Raw genomic sequence first — 22926 nt, 5'->3', positions numbered from 1 at the left:
CAGACGAAATGAAATTAATAAACGAAACGATAAGCCACACAAAAAAGTCATAAGTGCGTTGTAAGAGTATTAATATACGAACTATGCAGGTACATACATACATATGTATACATATATGTATGTACATATGTGGGGCGGATAAGATCAGCCTCCACAGCGTCAAACTTTTTAGCTGGCTTCAGGATGGAAAACTACCTCTGTTTACCCAGAATCACCTCTAAACTTTGTGGTCAAAACCCTGAATGAAAAGGCAACAGAAGCAGTGTCTTAAGAAATAAGTGCTTCCATATTGAGAACGCTTTGCTAATGGAGTTCCAAACGGTTGAGGACTCTAGCCTCCACATCTGGCCCCTTGACTTCGTTTATCGATCGGCTCGTGTCTCTTAATGGAAGGAACGATCGTCTTTCGGTTCATATCCTCTTTCGCTATATTCAGTCTCTCTGATTCACTTGCAGATTCTTTTCCAGGCAGATGCGGTCGAAGCTGGCCAGGGGCCAGCTGCAAGTATTCAGACATTTTTTTTTTTGAATATTCTGGGGTATAAATGTCACAAAACTGGTCTGTACAGATGAGAGAGCCAAACCCCCTTCTTAAAGTATTCACCTCGATATTCTTTTATAACTTTTTTTGCTCTTTCTTTTTTAATTATGTATAGATTTAGTGCCTTGCAGCTTGCGGAAAGTACGCTAATGGGGATGGGCAGGGGGCAGGTTGACTGGGAAGGGGAAGCGGTGGCAACAGGTGCAAGTTCTCAATCGATGGAGTCAACAGTGATGAAATGAAATGAGGGCGCTTTACCATTCATACACTAACATAATTTGGGGTATATGGACTGTAAGATTGAAAAAAACGTGGGCTAAAGACTAAGTAAGAACAGTTTGATCGGCATTCTCATATTTTTAAGGCGTAAATGAAAATAAATGAGAAAACTAAACTGTTCCTCATTCACGAGAAATTTCTGAGATCTTCACTTAACGTAAAGTTTCCCGACGACCAACTCCAAACCAAAGATTTCAATCACTACACAAGCTGAACAGCAAAGCTGAAGTACTCATATATTTCAAAGGAGAGTTTATTCTGGCCGACAGGACGAGGCAGTGCAAGGTGTTGGCTAGGCACGGGCCGCACAATTCGCAGAGACCGGAGACCTCGGACCTGGGCTCTGGGACATGAAACACGGCACACGTAAGGGGGATACTGATTAGGGGCCCGACTATTAGGGCACGAGGCAGAGTTGTGCGTGCTGATGCTGCCTCAATTGTGCTTAATGATGGTTGAGGGGGGGCCAGCCAGCCGGGGCCTGTGAATGGATGGATAAATGCTTGGTTGCGACACAATTGTTGTCTGGGCTGCTTCCACCTTTATTTTAATGATGACATTGGGGCCAATCAAAAGATCTGTACCGAGTACTCGAACTGATCGCCCAAGCCCAAGGCTTTGTGAAAGATCGTCCGTAGAGACCTTGAAGCTACACACATGTACATACATAAATGTTAAACTGGAACTGTTTCCAGAACTATTCTTAGCTTTGCAGTTCTGTTAAATGTTCTGTTCTGAAATTTAAGCTAGCCAAACTCCAGCCTTAGTTAATATTGGGAGTTCCCATTTTAGTATTTCGTTTGCGTTCTAGGTAGAAATCTAGCTATGGTGAAGATCGTTACGGCCGATAGTTTGGGATGGGTATTATCTCGGGTCTTCTTGGAAGTGGCTCGATGGCGCCGCCCCTTCTATCCGTGTGAAGCCGAAGGTTAAAGTGAAAGTGCCATAAAAGATGGGGCATCCTGCATAAGCATATGCTATAAAAACTATTTTTGTGCCACTGCGACGATCGTAAAAACTCTTTGAAGGCATGCCAAAGATGATGATGATGATGATGTTGGTTTACCTGGTTGGTGTTGCAGGTGTTTTTCATGCCAAAGATGAATCATGCCATTGCAACTGTTGTCGTATTTTGCGCCATCTTTCTTATTGGCTATCCCTGGGCTAGTTTTGGGGGTTGGAAACTGGGGACTGTGGTACATACATGTACATATGTATATGTATGTACATGTAATTATTTCTGACACACATCAGTAAAAACATCTCTATGCACAACTTCATATTCATTATTGCATTGATAAGCCCACGATGTCCACAATTTCCATTGTTAATTCAAGCGGGCACTTCTCAGGCTTCGTCTTTGGTTTCGATTTGGATTTGTCACGACTCCTGTCCACAGCACTGCTCTTTGTCCCACTCTGTTTTCTGTTTAAATTTGGGCGAGAGCTCTGATCTGTTGTCACCAAGCCAGGTTGGGTTAGCTGAGACCGAAAAGAGATTTGTTAGCAACAATCGACAGACAGCATGACAAGTGCAATTTGCCTTGAAAGCATTTCCTGTCCGACTCAGGTCGGACTACCTGTAAGTTGCTCCCTCCGAACTGCTCTTTGGTTTTTCGTACGAGGCATTAATAAAAGTCAACGGGGATAAAGGCAAACTATCCTGCCAAAATCCATCAAAGTGGTAAAGCAAACTCGTCTCTGTTCGGCATTCCTGGAAGCAACTCAAAAGGCAAGTGTCTCAAAGCAAACTGCTTAGTAAAGGAGTTTCCTTTTTCGATTGATTCGAAATTTGTGCTGCAGTTTGCATTGCATAAACAAAAGAAAATACAAATTATTGTAAATGAGCATCATACATATGTACATCCTCGTACATATAAATCTTCATAATCTGATCAGTTTTCTGTTCAAATATGGATTTAGTTACATTTAATTATAAATTCCTTACTTGCTTTAAAACTGTAGTTTTCTGCTTATACGGACTTCAGTATACATACTTTTATTGCGCACTTCGCCCGACGTAACTGACTGCAATACTTGTGTGGGCCTGTGTGTGCGATGAGCTTCTGCAAAGCAAACAAAACTTTGTCAAACTCACGTGCAGGAATTGGGAAAGGGACGGAGAGGGAGGCCTTCGCGGAAGGGCGTACCTCAACTCCCATGACCATTAATCAGAATGAGTTGCCAGCTGAGAGCATAGCCAAAGTACGGGTATCGACACCAAATTAATGCACTGAACGAAAAAGATAAACAAATTTTGTATTTTTAAGTATATAGTATACATACTTACATGCACTTAGATACTGAATAATATAAAAGAGTTAGTCCAAGAACATAAGGACATATGTACATATGTAATCGATAAAGTATTCCTTCCATTTCTATTCTCCTATTTCCATGGGAAGGAAAAATCATAAATAAGAATACGAATTTTCGAATTACCTGTTCCTACTTTGTCTGTATTTAAATTCCATGGAAACCCTTCTATAGTATTGTATTTTGGACCCCCCAAAGGTTCCAACTGAAGCAAAATCAGCAGCAACATTAGCTTAATCGCCTAGCAACACGGGTGTCTGGTCTGTTCGGCCCACTCGGACATCTACCCCAGAGATCGGCACGCCAGAAAAATTTTCCACAGCATACATACATACATATGTAGAAATGTATGTACATGGGTATAAAAAATCATCGTCAAAACTAAAGCAAAGGTGTTGGCTGTTCTTTGAGAAACGGAATAATGAAGAGGGAAAGAGGAGAAAGAAACCGTTGCATATTTTCATTATTTAAATCGCTTTTGTTCGCTGTTGGTCTCCCCGAAATAGATTTGACCTATTTTCTGCACGTTCCATCAAATCGCCAATTCCTTGCCATAAGAACCGCTCCTTCGTGCCGCCACCTCCACCGATCTCTCTCATTTTCCATGTTCCTCCTTTTGTGCTTCAACGTTTCTTCTTTTGCACACCGTTTTTAAATATTTTGATGGCTAGCGCGAATAATAAATAAACGAATTCTTCTTCTAGGTTCAATCATGGTCCGGAAACGCCTCAGGTAGAAGGGCATATGGGTTGTTGATAAAAGTAAAATCAGTTAAAGTCAGAAATAGTTTTTTTTAAGCCAATTATGATAGAGAAACCCAATGAACAGGCACATATGTAGGTACCCACTGTAAGTATCACTTTTACAGGATATGTCATGGTCGACCCTCCTCTTGATACGTTTAAATCGTACGAGTAGCCTAGTAGTATAAAATGCGTTGTTTCTTTGGGCAGTTTTTTGGCGCGCCCATTTATATCGGTTTAAGCGATACAAAAATAGAGTTAAAGCCAAGAGGAAAAAATTAGAAATGCGAAATTAAATAGATATAGGATAGATACGACCATAGGGAATACGCGCCCAAATCGTATATGCAAACATTCAAAGATACGTATACAAAATAAATAGAAACCGTGTTGGATACACACTAAAATAGAACAAGAACGATATATTTAGCAGAATTGCGAAAAAAAGAGAAACTAAAGGAAAACTCACACAGTGCGTATGTTTTATACACATCAAAACACAGATACAGATACACGGATCAGATACATGAGCGGATATGGTATAGACAATTCCATTAGCATTGCCACATGCATATGTAATTTCCCGAACGGATTAGCCAGCCAGCAAGGTGCAGTCCAGAACCTGACCATATGTGTGCGTAATTGCCCAGCTGGCTATCCGAGAGATACACATCCTCGACGCTCGCCCAGTAGCCCAGTAGCAAAGCCATAGACAAAGGGAGAGGCACAAGAGGACACAAGAACAAGCAGCTCTACTGTCCGTGACCGAACTCGAATTCGAATTCTCAGTGTCATGTAAATGGCAAACAAATATGTCTTTGAACTTCGTATATTGGGTTTGCCACAAGACACAATTTGTGTGTTATGTATAATCATTATCCTCATTGGACGCCGTCCTGCGCCGGGACGCTAAATCTGCTGCGACAGTCGGATGAACTACAGGGGTTGTAAATGGCCAATCAATCAAGCCGAAACACAGAGAAAACCGTAAAATACACCAAGCAACGAAATTTACGAGCAAAATTGATTGACAGCCATAAACGCTATAAGGGAAGGGCTGCAAAACATATGAAAAATATTTGGGCAACATACGCTAGGCCTGAGCATTCCCCAGATTAATTTAATTGATTCAGCGGCTGTTGTGCATATTTGTTAATGTACGAAATTTCCATCCTGAAATTCTTCCCAACAATAGTTTAATATTAAACAGAATAGGTAGAGAATTTCATGCTGATCGGGAATATGTATATCTAATTTATGGAGATGTTTCCTGCTGATCAGTTGTATACCCAATACCCTTCAAATGCAAGTTCGAACATAAATCTAATGAATATGAATTATGTATTAAAATGCGATACTCCAGCACCATGGTTCCATTTATACTATGTTTCCAGTTTTTAGTTCCTTCTTTCTACTTAATTGGATTCTGAGTGATTATCAACCACAACACAGATCGAGCTAATTCACAGCAAAGTCTGTACCACTTTGAATTCAACTGAATGAAATCTAAAACGGACTAATCGACATCGATCGCAGTATCAATATCCTGGGATAGTTAGTTGGGAGAATGGGAAGAAAGCGGCCGACTTCCGGTTCGGTAGCCGAAAGTAACTGAGTACGAGAACCGTCCATGAGCTAACCAGGTCAGTGAACATGGAATAGAGTCGGGCGCAATGCAACGTCGTATCCTATTACCAATACCGAGACGTAGACAGAGACGGAGAGCTCTGAGAGATCACAGTCCAAAACTTGGGCTACCTGATCCGCTATTGTTAATTGTCTCCGTGCGAGGGTGTTTGGGTATAAGGGGCTATGAGATCTGAGATCTGTGATCGGAGATTGGAGCTCTATGATCGGTGTTTGGTGATTTCTGATCATTGTTGCTGCTCTGCTCGGCTTCTCCGCTGGCTTGGTGCCGCTGCTGCTGCCATTACACGACTCTCGGTCCGGTCCGATCCGGTCCGAGTTGCGCTTGGCAACAACAGAAATTAAAGCAAAACGAAATCTTTGAGATACGCAGTACGAAAATATCGCGTCACGTCGAGCGGAATAGGTTGCCTGGGATTTATGGCTAGTTGAAGTTTGTATGCCCTTGAACGCAGATTTTTTTGTATCTGTTGTTATGTTTTCTGTTTGCTGTGTGTTTGAGGAGTTTTGTGGAAAAGGTATACTGGATGAGGCTGAAGTATATACAAACATATGTGTACATACATATGTACATGAATACGCCAGAAACCATTCGTACCTGGGCCTGTAACAACCTGAACCATGGGATGATTTCGTTTGCGGCTGACAACACTAATCCAATCATTGTTAGGTGGGTGAGTATGAGGGTATTTTGATTCGCTCTTGGTATCCCAATACCATAATCATAAGCATTCATATGCTGTTTAGTATCCATTCCAAAAATAGTTCCAATTTTGCATTCACAATAAAAATCATAATCGGCCCCCCCATTCGGCTCCCATCCTGGCTTAATATGATTATTCAATTCGACATTCACTCAAGTCCGATTCCCAAGAAATCAGATTATCGGGTTCAGAAAGAACCTTTCAAATCAAATCGAATTCAATCGAATTCCGAGGTGGATCGTACCACACAAAGGTGAAGCTTCTTTGTTCTAGTTTTGGTTTTATTGTCTTCTTTTTTGTGTGTCCCCTGTTTCTTTTTCTTTTGTATTTTATTTGTATTGTTTTATTTCTGTTTTACTGTGGTGCGCCCTGAATAAGTTTCTCCACGCGGGCAAGGGTATCCGACGAAACGTAACAGAAATAAAAGTTACATTTGCATACGAGCAAAATAAACGAAACGAAATGGGGGAAAGGGACGCCAAAGTAGCAACAGCAATAGTAAAAAAAAATACCAAATACCCCCCACTCCACCCATACGTTTCTAGCTTGTTGCGGCAAAAGCTTCCGCATTTGATAAGCAGCGACCAAAGTTTTGGTTTTTGGCTTGGCAACACTCCTCTGCCTGCCGCCTCTCTACATTTCGTGGAGTCACATATACATATATACATACCTAGTACCCGTAGTACTCCCCCCAACCACCCCACTCACCACTTTTACCATCAGCACGCTTCCCTCACCGCTGGCTTGCTCGTTTTGCATAATTTGGAAATTTAGTATTTGCTTTTCTAATTTGATTTCGGGGCTGGCTTTACGCATAAAAATACAACCAGAAAAGAGCAAGACGGAAAAAGTTTCGGCAAGGTCAGTGATAGCGTTACTTATACAGCGGACAGTGGGGACACCCTACGGGTGTCCATGATGTGATATAACTTGTTGATTGATTCCTGATCATTTTTCTGATTGCAGATTGCCGTGACGAATTTCAAGTGTCATAATCAGTGATCAACGATCACTTTAAAAAGCATTACCTATGGTATAATAGAGTACACTGCACTACAGATAGCAGATAGGAGATTTTCGGACTAAGAAAGTATTCCCCATCCCAGTTATTGTAATTTTTCTTCTTGCTGTTTGCTTCACTTATAGCCGTTGACCACTGTAACTGGCGCTGATCGTCGAAATCTGATGAGTGCCAAGAAATCGGCATTTTTTTATTAACTTTCCTGTATGCCTGGGCGATTTCTTGCGTACGGTACATAAATATGTACATATACTCGCATATACATAAAGAAATGAAATTGAGATAGTTTATTCTTTAGTTTTTTGTCTGGTTCTTTCTAGATTTTTTAATACATATGTTAGTATGTATGTATATGTATATTTAATTTCTTTTTCATGGTCGCATGTTGCGCACGCTCCACCATTGGCAAGCATGAGTGGGGGATGGTGGTGGTGGTTGGGGGCTGGGTGCTGGGGGGGAAGAGTCGTTTCGTATCGTGTACCCGTAGCTTACCATGAAATCATGGTCAGTACTGATAACCAAGAACACAAAGCGGCAAAGGCACCTCAGCCAATTGAGTGGCTGTCGGGAAATAGTGGAAAGAATTGGCGAGTTGGCAGGGGCAGCGGCAGCTACTTAGGCCGAAAAATACTTACATATGTGATTGTATATGAATCACTTGTACGCTTAGAGAGACTTGCACGGGGATGACAACAATTACGCCGCATGACAGTGACAAAATGTCGCAGTCCAATACAAAGACTGCAGGAACTGCTGACTGCTGACCCGACATGGATATATGTACCAAGCGAGTAAATACCGATACCCCGATTGATGTGCCCAATACACACAATCATATAAATCAATAATTGTAGTAAAACTGACAAAGCCATGTAACTTTAAAGACAATAAACCTAAGAAACACACTGAGCCACAATAAAATATAAACAAACGAATGGGAAAGAAGAGCTAGCACAATCCGAATATGGGTATACTCTTGAGGTATTTATATTTGATAAAGTGTATAGATTTTGTATAAAATTAAAACTAATACATATGTACATACGTACATATTTGCTGTCCTTGGGGAAGGCAGGAGGAGCCCTAAGAGTTTTCTAATATTATCTGGTATTTTTTTATATTTTCTAGAATTTTAGAATATATTTTAAATGTTTTCAGATATTTTTCTAGTAATATTTCTGTTTTTTTTCTGGTTGCCCAAAACTTTTATAAAACAATTATAGAAATTTTTAAATGGGTTCTTCTTTCAAACAGTTGAGTGTTGCCTCCTGCCTTCTGCCTCGTCCTGTGGCAATAAGAAACGATTATTGAAAGCGTCTTTCTTTCGTAGCAGCACCACCGATTCATAAATAGGTCGCAAAATCAGCAACAACACAAACACACACACACACACACACACACACATTGCAATAGTAAAGCCACTCTCATAATTGCTCTCTTTACTCTTCGCCCACGCATGCGGTCAATGCTCTCGCGCTGCCTGCAGTGGGAGCAGAGAATCATAGATAAGACGTCGCGATGATCTCATCGCAGCGCCCTTTGCTTAAAAGTTGTAAGTTAAAACCAAAACCTTGTCCGAAATCTGACCGCAGCAGCACCTCCGATTCATAAATAGGTCGCAAAATCAGCAACAACAACTCAAACACACACACACACATTGCAATAGTAAAGCCACTCTCATAATTGCTCTCTTTACTTTCAGACAACGCATGAGACCATTGCACTCCGCTACCTGCATAAGGAGGAGAGAGAATCAAAGACAAGCGTCGTGATGATCTCATCGCAGCGAGCTTAGCATAAAGTTTTGTCCCAAATCTAAGCGCAGCAGCCCGTTCGTTGCGTCGCGGACCTAAAAATACTTAAAAATCGGAAATAACTCGCAATATATTACTAAAAACCCGCAGAAGTCGCGTGCAAGATGTATTGCTAATTGCAAAGTACAAAAAAAAGCCCCAAAAAGCCTGAAAATTATAAATTTTTTTATTGTGAAAAGCCTGAAAAGTGTGTGCGGAGAGCCAAAGGTCTAGCTAAAAGTTAAGTAATGATCGCAGCATTAGTGAAAATGATAAAATTCAGTGTTCTAGTAGCAGTGAAAAATGAAAAATTCCAGCGCTCATTTGGAGTGAGCATGGAAACGCAAGAAGAAATAACGGAATCATTTAAAGCTGTTGTCGTACAGGATGGTCATCGGACGGCAAGGAGTGCAAGGAGGATTGCAAAAAGTGAGTGAAAGTGAAAAGTGAAAGCGCTTGTGAAAACAAAACAGTTAAATGCACCGCAAGGACTAAATAAAGGAGCGGAATAAGAAATACAGCGCAAGTGATAGTGAAAAGTGAAAAAAAAACCTGCCTGCCAAAATTCTATTGCGTCGCCGCAGCTGTCGCGCTGCTTCCACAGTGGAAACCCAGAAAGAAAGGAATAGCGAAATCATATTATACTGTTGTCGTACAGGTGTGCAAGGAGGAAAGGATTCCAAAAGCTGTTGTCGTACAGGATGGTCATCGGACGGCAAGGAGGGAAAGGATTTAAAATGCTGTTGTCGTACAGGATGGTCATCGGACGGCAAGGAGGGAAAGAATTTTACATGCTGTTGTCGTACAGGATGGTCATCGGACGGCAAGGAGGGAAAGAAGGATCGCAAAAAGTGAAAGTGAAAAGTGAAAGCGCAAGTGAATGAAAACAGTTGAATGTACCGCAAGGACTAAAGAAAGGAGCGGAATAAGAAATTGAGCGCTAGTGAGTGAAAAAAGTGAGTGAAAAGTGAAAAATGAAAGCGCATGTGAAGAAAAACAGTTGAATGTACCGCAAGGACTAAAGAAAGGAGCGGCCTAAGACATTGAGCGCTAGTGAGTGATAAAAGTGAGTGAAATGCTGCGATCAAGTGAGTGCAAGTGCAGGAGGGAATGAATTGAGGCAATATGGGCAAAAGTGAGTGTTAGAGCGCGAGTGAAAAACGAAATAAAATATAAACAGCAACTACAGACAGCGGAAAGAGAACGGGAACTTCACTGAGAGAGGTTTAAGGACGGAGGTGCATAGCACTGCTTGTTTTTTCAATTGAGCATTAGTAAAATGCAAGGTAATTCTACACGAGACTCTGCACTATATTATATATTACTTTGCACGTTATATTAACACAATATTTTATACATTTTTATTCATACAAAATTTCTATATTTATTTCTAGGCCCTCAGAGCGGAGGATCATAGCTCTTTTTTGATTTCGTCAGAAGACAGAAAGCAAAAGACATTTCACTCTGTGCATTAGTAAAATTCAAGGTAATTCTATTCTAGACTCAACATTTCTATCCATATACATATGTAAATACTGAATAAAAAATGGTTCAAATTTGGTAATGGATTTCATATCATATGCTAAGCCGATACATATGGAACTGATCGTGGAATAAAACTTGATCTTAATCCAGGCCCTTAGGGGAATTTAAAATAAAAATCCCTTGCTTCAAACGAACCTTAACTTTTGACATGATAGTATAAATTAACTCTAGAGTCTGGACCATCACACGAGTACAAAAAAATGCTTTTAGTAAGGGTATGACACAAATCAAGCAAACAAAATCAAACGAATCATGTTGCCCAATTAGATGAGGAGCTGACAGCAATGATGAAACAATGTAGACAATCTACACATCTATATGGGTATTGATATTGTATTATATTATGTATGTACATATTTATGCATGCGTGTATTTATAGGGGAAATAAGATAAATGGATCGATGTTTAGAGATTGACCGGCCATCATCGAATTGTGTTAATTTATTGTAGATCATTTTAAGTAATTGGTTTTTCATTTAAATTGAATCTTTCATATACAATCGAATGAATATTCGTCACATTCGTCACAATACTCCATTGAGATTGCAAGTCAATTATTGATAGGCGATCTTTGAGTAATTTTGTTTATATGTCACTTTTGGGGGGCCCAATCTATGAATAGTTTTTTCTATTAAAATTTGACATTCGAAGTGAATGTAAGAGCTGAGAGCTAATACATCTCCGTCCACGATCACTACTTGTATTTCTTTGTACGTAGTGGGAAATCATTCCCTTAATGATCATGGCTAATGATCATTCTGGCGATGGCTGATAAATCGACTGGTTGGCCCATGTCCAAAAGCAAAGTTTGGTTGCTGCGTAATTAGCCAGAGCGTCATGTGCATTGGGTTAACTTGGCAACTAAATGCCGAGCGGACGGAAAATCACTTCCACTTCCAACTCCACCACAACCACCCTCCATACACGTATGAAACCATCCATACTTATGGATAGAAAACGGAAGTTGTTCAATATGCATGCGTAGGCTCGGCTCGGCCCGCTCAACGGCGCGTGTCCATTGCGTAGGTATTAAGGCATGAAATTGGCCACCGATATGACAGGCCCAACCACCTGAATCACCTGAATCACCCGAACCACCGAACAATGCACACGCACTCGCTCTAGGCGGTAGATTAAAAACTATTTAGGATCGATTGGCTGGCTGGCCACAGGTGTTTTTCCTCATTCCATCCTTTGCGAACAGTTTTTTATTGACGGGAGATGGCGATTGGGGCATGCCATGGATTTGATGGCAAGGAAGAACGAACAAGGGGCTCTACAAACATAAATAGATAAAATAGGTTATAACAAAATTGAGTTGGAAAATATCGTAAAGGAAGGCATGGGAACTTAGGTGTACGAATGTTTGAATCTTTGGATATACCTTCTTTTGGGAATAGAACGCAATATGTTTGTGGCCATTTTAAGTTGCCTTTTTGGTTGCAAATTTTTTATTGTGAATCTCAATCAGACTTCGCAATATTTCTTGTTTCACCTGCTAATGTGGTAAACAAAATGCGACGCACTTTCTACGCAAGTTCCTTCTGAACCTATAACAATACGTAATAATAATAAAAAAAAAGTGGCGAAAAAACTGTAGCCATAGCCTTGAATTTGTTTGGCGGCGATAAGTCGACGGCAAGAGCCACTGCAAAAACAACGACCACGTTGCTGTCCGGGGCCCTGATACGCAATCAATGGCGCAGCAGGTCCAAGTAAATCAGTTTGGTTTCGTGGTGGTCGGGAGAGTAGTCTGACCAGATGCTAAACCAGATCAGATAATTCACCAAATCAAATTAGGTGTGATCTATTTGGGATCAAGCCAAAGCCCCCTCCCCGACCCCTCACAAAGATGCTAGAAATTCTCAAGATAGATAAGATTACATTGAACGGCAGACAATTGGGGAAGGGTTCTTGCAAGATTAAAAAACATTATCTGATTGCAGAGACAAATTATTTCCAATACTATGACCATATGTATGTACATCGTATGTACAAATGTGTTCAATGAAATAGTAGTGCCGCACCTCATCACTTTCAAAACTCTTTTTGAGACACTTCCAGTTATCCAAATTGAACAAATGATACCTTTTTAAATAGACTGGACTGTTACCATTAAAAAACCGAAGAAATATCCATACATTTGAATTCCATTTTCTTGTTTTACATGACATAAGCCGAATACCCATGAAATTTGCTGTTCAATGAAATAGTAGTGTTTTTTTAGAACATTAAAAAAAACAACGAAAATCAAATAAAAACATATATTTCATGTTTTTCATGTTTCCTGAGCTTTAATATTTAGTTTTTAATCAATTTGGTTTTCATTTCGAACTTGCACCGGCCGTATATGGGTCATTAATCTCTTACCAACGCTTCAATAGGATTTGAGCCAATAATCCATGAACCACTTGCTAAAACTTGGCTCTGGTTCACGGATTTGCAGTTGCAATAATGTATTTGGTATTCCCCCATAAGATTTCGATGAGATTAATATCCAGTTGGACAGTTGGCCATGGAAAAACGTCGATCTTTTCCGATAAAAATCAATTCTTAGCGAGCTTTTATGGGTGTTTCAAGTCATTATCCGGTTAAAATATCCTTTTAGCAGGAATTTTCAACTGTAATTTGAATGTAATGTATTCTAAAGTATGCCTACATCCTCAGTTTCGCCCAAAACCATACTATACTCAAACGCCAGGCCAGAAAGTACTAGCTCATATGAGCTGGGCCCCATAAGGCTCAGCCTGCCCGTTTTCGGGCGGGCCTTGTGATTTGCAGCCGGCCACCGTTCCACGCGGCCAGCCGACCCCGGGCGGCGCCCACACCCCCTGGTCTTGCCTTCGACCATCGCCGACCATCCTCTAAAAAATAATTTTTTCGCATAGAAAATCGATTTTTAGTCTACTTCTTATAGTTAATTAATTAAATACAATAGTGAGAGTGCATACAACTTAGTTTTCAATCCCATTATACCTCCTGCCTTAAGTTTTCAGTCTAACTCTTAGGTCTCCTCTTCTGGACCGAGCAATGATTTCTTCAACGCCTCAAAATCAAAAGTACCGCTATGTCCAAAACTTTCTTTCATCAAATTATTCAATCACCAAATTATTTAAATTAATTTGCTTTGTTTTTTCATTTTTAAAAATAAATTTAACCCAGCACTACTATTTCATTGAACAGCAGATATCATGGGTAGTTGTCTAAAGTCATAAATAACAAGAAGATAGAATGCAAATGTAATGGGGTTTCTTCAAGTTTCTAATTCTAATTACATTCCAGGCTTTCCGTAAAGGTATCACTTGTTCAATTTGAAAGACTAGAAATATCTCAAAAAGGGTTTTGAAAGTGATGAGGTGCGGCACTACTATTTCATTGAACACAACTGTACATATGTGTGTACACTGCGAAACTTAACAAATTGATGAAGATGTTCAGTTAGTGGATATAATATGTTACGAGCATCAAATAAGTTCAATAAAATTTTCCTACGAGTAAAATCTGCAGTATAAAACTTCTAATTGGGTTCAATTTATCTTTATGTATATGATTATGGAATTCTTTCAGCCATTAAATTACTAGTCAATTAGCTCAGTGATTTATCTCTATGAAATGATTTATCAATAATGTTTACTTTGTGTTAGTCAAAGAAGTTCATACATACATACATATGTATGTTCATATGTATATGCCTAAATACAGTTATCAATATTTTGCTGATATTTAATTCGAAAGTCATAAAATTGGATGATGCATATGTACATATGTATATACATACATAAATCGAAGATGGTGTTCAGTTGTCGAATAATTAATTAGTTCATAAAATTTATAGTTGTTAAAGGAAATTGGTTATCTAATTTAGTTCAATACAGCAGGAGCTAATAAAAATTCAATTTAATTTTAGATGTTGGTGAATATTAACATTAATTAATAATTAATTAATAATATTACTATAATTTTTCGTATCCATTAAGTCAGAGTTAAACATGATCTTTCTAACAGAAACAGAGTTTCATTGGTTTCCTTCTACCAGTATATATTTTATTATTATTCCCTTCATTACTGTCCGCTTAGGTTGGCCCGCCTTCCACACTTCGCGCCTGCTGCCTTCACTCCACCTGTTGCCAAGCACTTGTTTGCATATTACCAGCACTTACAAGCCCTGCCCAGACTAGCTATTCTCGATGCAAGGCAGTCTCAGTTGCCTAGCGCCGGTTACAGCGACTTACTGACGTAACTGCCGCCTGTCCATTCATAGAAGTTTCGCAGAAGCCATCAACATGCATATATAGCCCGGGCATTTCCGATATCCGATCCGGTCGGCATTATCAACAACAGCAGCAGCAAGAGCAACAGCTTTGGGGTATTTCAAGCATTCCTCTGCTACTGAAGTGACATTTTTTTTCGCGCCCACATAAAGTTTGTTTTGTATCTCTAAGGAATTCTGAGCCGAGAAATTCGTTTGAATTTCCCAAACGTGCTAATAATAAAAGTCAGCAACAACAACAACAAGGGAGGGACTAGCTGTCCCGCGATATGAAACGTCAGCTGTCGATGGGATTATGCAAATCGCTTTCAAATGGTGGATTAGTTGAGGTAGTACAGGTTGCTGGTGTCGTGGGCTGAAGTCAGGTGAAGGGTGCTCCACGGGGAAGAACAGAGGCTGTGGAAACAACCTTGGGGGATTTTAATTTGTTATAGTCCCATCAGAAAAACGTACAGATGATGTATGATACACCGATAGAAAAAAGCCCTGAAATTTTAATATTTTCATTAAGATTTTAATATTTATGCCATTGATTTTCATCCAAGAGTGGTTGTATTAAAATTAAATATTTTTCACTTAAATTTTTATATTAATATAGAAATATTTAAATTTAATATATTTCATATTTAAATTTAATATTTTTCATATTTAAATTTAATATGTTTCATATTTAAATTTAATATGTTTCATATTCAAATTTAGTATGTTTCATATTTAATGTTAATATGCTTCATATTTAATATGTTTAATATTTAAATCTAATATGTTTCATATTTATATTTATATTCATTTTTAACTAATTGGTTATTATTTTGCGTACGCAAATTACATTTCAAGTCCTCATGGTGGGAATTGGTTAAAGTTTTCAACTAGAAATAATCGCAACATGAGTAGAACTGTATTGGTTGTGATTATGCCCCTGCGCAGAGATAATTTTATTTGTATTCAAGGCTGCAGCAGCGCGAACCAGTTGGTAATTCGAGGGACATACAAAAAGAATATAAACATAGTTAAAATAAATACAAAAAATATTTGATTTCATTTAATATGGAATATTTAAAATAAAAAGTTTTTCCTTTGGATTTTAAAAGAAAAATTTTGAAATCAAGTCATAATAATATTCAATTTAAATATGAAACATATTAAACTACAAATTTAATATATTATAGTTATTTTGAAGTGTTTTGTATTTAGATTAAATATGACCGTATTAAAAAAGCATTTTTAATACATTTATATTTGAATCAAAGTGAATTCTATTAAATTTTACTATGTTTGTATTTAAAAATGGCATTTTAAATTCAAATATGATTGTAGCTATTTTTACTATGCCTTTTTTCTATCAGTGTAGATATATGTATGTATGTATGCGCACGAGTATTTCACTTAATGATTAATACAAGTGCGAGCGTGCCAATCCAAACTTAAATATATGCAATATATGTACTCGGATTTACGAAATGAGTCATACAGGGATTTCTATAATGGCTGAAGGAATGTCAAAAGGCACAAATGTAAAAGCTTAATAAAAATGATCCATTTCACTAAAAATTTAAATCAAACAATTGATACCACAAATTTTGGTTCCCACAGAACGATTCCAATCAATTGGGTGATCCATGGTAAGTAGTATGAGTATATGAGGTATTACCAGAGCCGGCCCAAAGAAGGCGAAGATCACATTATAAGGACGCCCACAATGACAATGGGGCCATAGGATCAACTGGGATGGTCGATCGACTGTGAGATGTTTGCTGTTGGTGCTGTCATACAGCTGCTGTGGTTTGTGAAGCTTTTGTGGGGGCAAACAATTTGGCACCAGTTACATATGTATGTATATACAATGTACATACATACATACAATAAAACGTGGAACGGAAAGGCCAAAAGCCACAGACTCAAAGCCAAAAGCGGCCCAAATTTTGTGGCCATTTGAGGTATGCTCACACAGGCACAGCACATACATATGTACACGCTTAAATGCTGAGACACTCACTCAATTGCGATTCCATCGGGCTTCAAAGCAAGCTTGTTGGGCCAATGTACATATGTACATACATATATGTAAGTACGATTTTGCCACGCATTTAGAAATGTCTGTGACTACGTCACGTGCAACGCATTTTAATATCGCCAAGCCATGATGCAGTTATATAAGGTGGTCTATACCCACCCTCTCTTTCGGGTCTTGCTCAGACGCACTCACATCCAATTCATCACTCACACACACGCATTCACAGCGAAGTTTGTTGTTGTTTTGTAAAATAAGCCCCGAAAAGAGAGCGTGGTGCGGGCCGGTACCACCTTGCATGATTTCATCATGCTTAAAACGAGAGAGAAGGGTAAAAGACTTTGGTATCGAAACTTTTGATACCCTTGCAGTCCGCGCTTAGAGGCAGCTTCGTCCAGTATCTAAATCACAGATACGTTGATGCTTACATATGGATTACAGATATAATGCGAATACCTTCGGTAATGGTACAACCATCAGAGCCAGATTCATAGCTAAACAACATTAGAATGGTTATTAAAAAACGCAGCTAAGTCGTTTTTGATTTATGAATGTTTGCAAAAAGCTGCTGATACATTGACATATGTATTAGACTAGCGTTAAATAAAATTATTTTGACATATTGGCAGGACTCATACACATATGTTCGTATACGTTGGCAGACTGCATACAGTGAATAAAACTTACTTGGTGTGGAGCTGCCAGTAGCAGCTTTCACTGTCACTTGATTAGCAGCAGCGCAGCCGTACAGGTAGCAGAGCGAAAGTGAGATAAAGTGTTGGATAATAAGTACTCTGTACTCTGTATGTATGTATGTATATCCTTCTTCCGCTCTCACAGCCAACGCAATGGCTCTAAGGCTGAGTCTCACCCACACTGCTAGTTCTGCTCTTAGGCTGAGCTCTAGTAAAGATAGAAGGGGGAAAGAAAAATAGCAAATCAAAGCACATAAAAGGAGCGTCAGAAACTTAATGATCCGCAGCCGAAGTCAGGTGGGCATAAGTCAAACGAATGTATGAGCGCTTTGGATAATATTTATTTCCGCTTTGTATAGAGAAAAGCTTTCAAAAATGCAAACTTAAAGAAATTAAAGAAATGCATTATTATCCACATTCAATAAAATAATACAATACATACATATGCACATACATATGTATGTATGTATATTATTTCATAAATAAGTGTACCTTTGTTCGTTCAGAAGTTATTATTTTTGTAAGCTGAAATGCTCGACTGCCCCACTGTAGCGACAACGTAGGTGTCGTAGTAAGCGTTTAATTTGGGTCCTCTTCTTCATCGTATCTTTCCTTTTTTTATAATTAAATTAAATCACCCACTACAAGAGAGTGAGTGAGAGGGACTGCCCGAGGAGTGGGCCAGAGGATGCGATGGCGATGAATGGACTAGGTTGGCTGATTTGTGTGTAGTGTGGCGAGCGTGTGCAAGTGCCACGAAACTTGTTGGACCGTGGTCCCCCAGAATGAATGAATCAAGCCAGATCACTGTATGAATGAGTGGCTGAATGAATGAATGGAACCCACATGCAATCTGGGACGCTTCACAGCCAGCAACGCTGTCGTGAATCCGACCCGACGTCAAGTCAAACTTTGCTATCGACTTCAAGTCCGACTCCACACACTTACACTTACACTCATACACTCACTCTTATTTTTTGTGTAATTATATACCTACATTCTATATTGTATTTTCTTGTATCTCTTTTTATTGTCCCCAAGAATATATATACTTTATGGGGATGAAATTGAAAATGCGCACCACAATCATCTGATGAACGATGATACCCTCTGTGAGGGTATGGTGGGAAACAAGTTGCCACCGTTTGGCTTGGTTGCCAAGGGTCTTCGGGAATGAAATTCAAAATAAACAAATTCGAGTGGGTGAAGACGGGGGGAACCGAGGGCAATCTCGGGCGATTTATGGTGCCGCACGCACTCTGTCTTGCTCCAATCTTGTCCCAGCGTTTCAAGCTTCCTCAGCTTCCCAGGCCACAGCCTCATTTCTCTTGTCCCTTCCACTGTCTTACTCCCTTGATAAGGCTGTGGATGCGTTGAGATCATTTACGTAATTTAAATGCTGCGTTTAGGCTTAGGTCGTCCCCTTTTTGATCGGGCGGCAGGTGGTGAAAGGAGGAGGGCTGATGAGGATGTGTGGAGTGCGTATGTGCGGTAGTGAATGATGACTACAATGAGTGGAATGGGACGATTATCTTGATGATCGGATCATGTTTGACTGTATTGTCTCAAGTACATTTCAACCCATTTCTCATATTTGTGATTGGGGAAGCTATCGGTACGCAGTGGAATGGAATTCGCAGATCAATCGTACTGATGCGATGGTATCCAAGTACAGATTTAGATACAAATACTGATACACCCACAAACATTTTTAGATACATGATATTTTTTTATTATTCGCTTGATTATTCAGCTTTGATGGAGCGTCGAGAAAATACTTTTCTAATTATTCATTTCACACTCAGATCTGAAATTAATTTTTAATTAGTTCTATGAGGGAGTAAAAAATGGAAGACATAAGACTAGAAAAACGATTTGAAATATGTACAAACATACACACATGCAAATGTACATATGTATGTGTAGTATGTAGCTGTATTAAAAATATGCAAGTTAAATGAAAGTGCTACATTTTTTAAATTGTTCTTGGAGTGATAATACAATTCTTCAATATTTACATACATATGTACATATCGAAATCTGACTCTTGTTCTGTGTGTATGTACATATTATATGAATATTCGACTTACAGCTGGGCTGATGATAGCCCAAAAATATAAATTTCTCAAGTGATCTCTTCTCTGAATGCAAAAAAAGAGCCCAAGCTGATGAGATCACAAATGATTGATCATCATTAGTACAGAAGAGACAAAGAATGATACATACATATGTACTTATGTATGGGCTTACGTATGTATATACATATATGTATGGATGGTATAGTATGGGTAGGGAAATACTTCCCGAAAGCCCAGATCATTAACTAACTCTGTAAAATAAGGGAGTCGTAAGTAAACCGATTTCGATGGAGAATGGCGTTATAGATCGACGGGTGGTTAACTTTTATTGGGCCTCTGGTGGGAGCGGGCCCCTAAAGCTTAATTCGACTATTCGACTTGCGTAAGCGTTTCGCGGGGGTTGTGTGTGTGTGTGTGTGTGTGTGTGTGAGTGTAATTTACATTTACATTTTGTACGTTTGTATTACCATATAATTAGATACTCGAGAGTTTCTTGACACCGCTCCCAGTTTAGTGTGTACATATGTACATATGTATGTAGATATTTACGCGTACTTCAATTGCGAATTTCGAAGTTGTATCGAACTCTTTTATCAGCTCTATTAACGGATCTATCAAGTGCCAAAGCTTGTTTCGGTACAAAAGTCTTAAAGCGGTTTCAAAAGTATTTTCAAACAGAACAGTCCCCAAAAAAAAAGTTCTCCATCTTTCTCTCTCCTTCCTCTCTTCCTCATACTCCACACGGCTAACCGAAATTCGTTGTCAGCGTTGGACTTGTACTTGGAAGAATCCCAATAAAATAAAACAGCGAATAAATAATACTAAAAGACTAAAAAGTGTAAAACGCTATATCAAAGCCGTCGACTGAATCAGGGCCTAGGGCCTAGAATTTTAATTGATCCGGAAATCTTCATTGCCAAAAAAATCTGTTATACATAGTGGTGGTGGCTTGTGACAAAACCAACAACCAAAGTGGTAAATTGAGAACAAAAAGAATAAGAGAAGAGGAAGATACAGAAGCAGAAGAAGAAGAACAACAACAACGTGATACAAATACAGGCGCATTTGGTCACAGATAGAGATAGAACGGCAGAGGGAGAATGAGAGGGAGAGATAGCGTTAGAGGCAGAGCAAACGCAAGTATGTGAATTTTGTTGTTGTTGTCGAGAGGTTGTTGGGGAGGGACCTGGAGGAGGTGCGCACAATGGGAATGAGGCATATTTGCCAGAAAGGGAAAACCTGAAATGACTACTCACACAAACACAGATACAGACACGCATTCAAAGGCGGCTACAGTTGAACGCGAAGATGTGAAGTAGAAACGCGTCGCTGGGAGACGAAGTAAAAGAAAAAGCAAGAAGAAGCAAAGCGACAGCGTCAGAAGAAGCTAAACAGAAAGCACAAGAAATAAAAGAGAAGCAAAAAAAAAATCTCATATTATTTTGGCCTTCAAACAATTTTGGCGGGCAATGAACCAACAACAACTGAGAGAGCGCGCACACGCACACAAGAGAAGCGACAGCCAGAGTGAGAGACGGAGACCGAGGCTTTCATACGTATGTACATATGTATGTACGTACATACATATATACAAATGAGACAGACACATGATCAAGAGCAGGAGTGTCGTGGTATAGTGCCTGTTGGGTGGGAGGCGGCTACATTGGTGGACTCATGGCTCCCCCATGACTTGCAAATAGCAGTAGCAGCAGCAGCAGCAACAGCAGTGGGCCTGTGTTTGAGTCGGGTTTGCCTTCCTTCACCTGGGCAAAAGCAACTACAACCCATCCTCCGCCCTCCTACTTAATAACGCATTGCGTGCAGACTTTCAAGTAGACAGCTTCGAATACTGAGGCAGAGAGAGAGAGAGAGAGAGAGAGAGAGAGTGAGATTGCGATACGTTGTTGCCGTCCGGCGAAGCACAGTAAGCGCCTCTTTCAATCCATTACACCCCCTGGGTCCACTGCACAAGCGACTGGACTACATACATACACTTGCCAGAATAACTATGCGTACAAACCTTTTTTACAACTTTGTCGTAAAAAAAACATGTGTCAAAGCAAATATAGAATTTTAAATTTTTTATGAATAACAGTGTGTTTATTAGGCTTTATTTTGATTATACTCCCTAGCTTCTAGCTTCGATTGGCGGAAGTAATAAAACGTAAAGGGTATCCAACTTCATACTAAAATTCTTATTATTTTGTGAAAAAAAAGGAATATTCATTGGTTTTTTTTGTTTGTACGCATACTTTTTCTGACCGAAATTCTGACTATATTGTACATTTTGTTTTATATTAAGAAAAGTTGATAAGCTAGAAGCTAGGGAGTATAATCAAAATAAAGCCTAATAAACACACTGTTATTCATAAAAAATTTAAAATTCTATATTTGCTTTGACACATGTTTTTTTTACGACAAAGTTGTAAAAAAGGTTTGTACGCATAGTTATTCTGGCAAGTGTATATGTACATATGCTTACGTAACGAAATTGGAAAGAAAAATTAAAACATGAACAAATAAATTTTGTTCAAGGCTCTTACATATTTTTGCGAGTTTGATTCGAAATAAGACCCACTGAGTTGTATATTAAAATATGGAGGATCATACATAAATATATAAAGTACTTTTCCTTGTCAAGACGCTGAATTATAAAATCCCTAAAAGTACAATGTAATGAATTTGGTGGGCAGGTGGGAAGCCCAGGCAAGGATCTCCAGGCAGTGGACCACGGGCAGCGGACTTCAAAGGCTACGGCGGCATCGTTTCACACGGTCATGCATGTTAGGAAAATTTTGAGTGATATGCTGTGCTGGAATGGGAAAATGCACCATAACGGCTACGTACGGACACAGGCTCGGTAACGGTTACGGTAATTGCAATGGAGCAGGAGCCCCAACATCAACATCATCGTTGTCTACGAGTCCATCGCTCATCGTTAAGCGTCCATCGTACATCGACTTCGGCTCACTGCACAAACCGTAAAAATGTTAAACTTGTGTCTAATTTGTGAATACAAAGTGGACGAACTCTTCCTGCCGAGCATAATAATTGGAGGGTCTCGACAGGGAGGGCAGAAAAGCAGCCGAAGGGTGCAAGGCTGCCGCTGTTGTTGGGCGGGGCGTAGCTGTTGTGGCAACCTGTTGCCACCAGTTAGAGGAACTCCAAATTTGTGAAGTCAAGAAAAAGCTAACATTAATGGAGCCGTTCAGATTCAGGCTTGGACCTAATTTGAGGTTCAGTTTTCGACTCGAATTCCGGTTAAGTTGGGCTGCAGATTTTTG

The 22926-nt window shown here is 39.4% G+C and overlaps 1 protein-coding gene and 1 long non-coding RNA gene across 2 annotated transcripts in view; one reads left to right on the top strand and one right to left on the bottom strand.

Annotated features, from left to right (window-relative positions):
- Positions 1–8957: 8957 nt before the first annotated feature.
- LOC111065117 overlaps positions 8958–22926 on the top strand; it is a 64216-nt gene continuing 50247 nt past the window's right edge. The window contains exons 1-2 of the long non-coding RNA XR_002606949.2: positions 8958–10329; positions 10438–10529. This is a non-coding gene — a long non-coding RNA (uncharacterized LOC111065117). The remainder of the gene's footprint in view (positions 10330–10437; positions 10530–22926) is intronic.
- LOC111065115 overlaps positions 11850–22926 on the bottom strand; it is a 50064-nt gene continuing 38987 nt past the window's right edge. The window contains exon 7 of the mRNA XM_041595575.1: positions 11850–11864. The gene's annotated coding sequence lies outside the window, so the exon portion shown is untranslated. The remainder of the gene's footprint in view (positions 11865–22926) is intronic.

Source organism: Drosophila obscura, unplaced genomic scaffold (genome assembly GCF_018151105.1).
Source record: "Drosophila obscura isolate BZ-5 IFL unplaced genomic scaffold, ASM1815110v1 contig_73, whole genome shotgun sequence".
In the NCBI taxonomy this organism is placed as follows: domain Eukaryota; kingdom Metazoa; phylum Arthropoda; class Insecta; order Diptera; family Drosophilidae; genus Drosophila; species Drosophila obscura.
The sequence above is the reverse complement of the archived record's forward strand: the minus strand, read 5'-3'. Positions and strand labels throughout refer to the sequence as shown.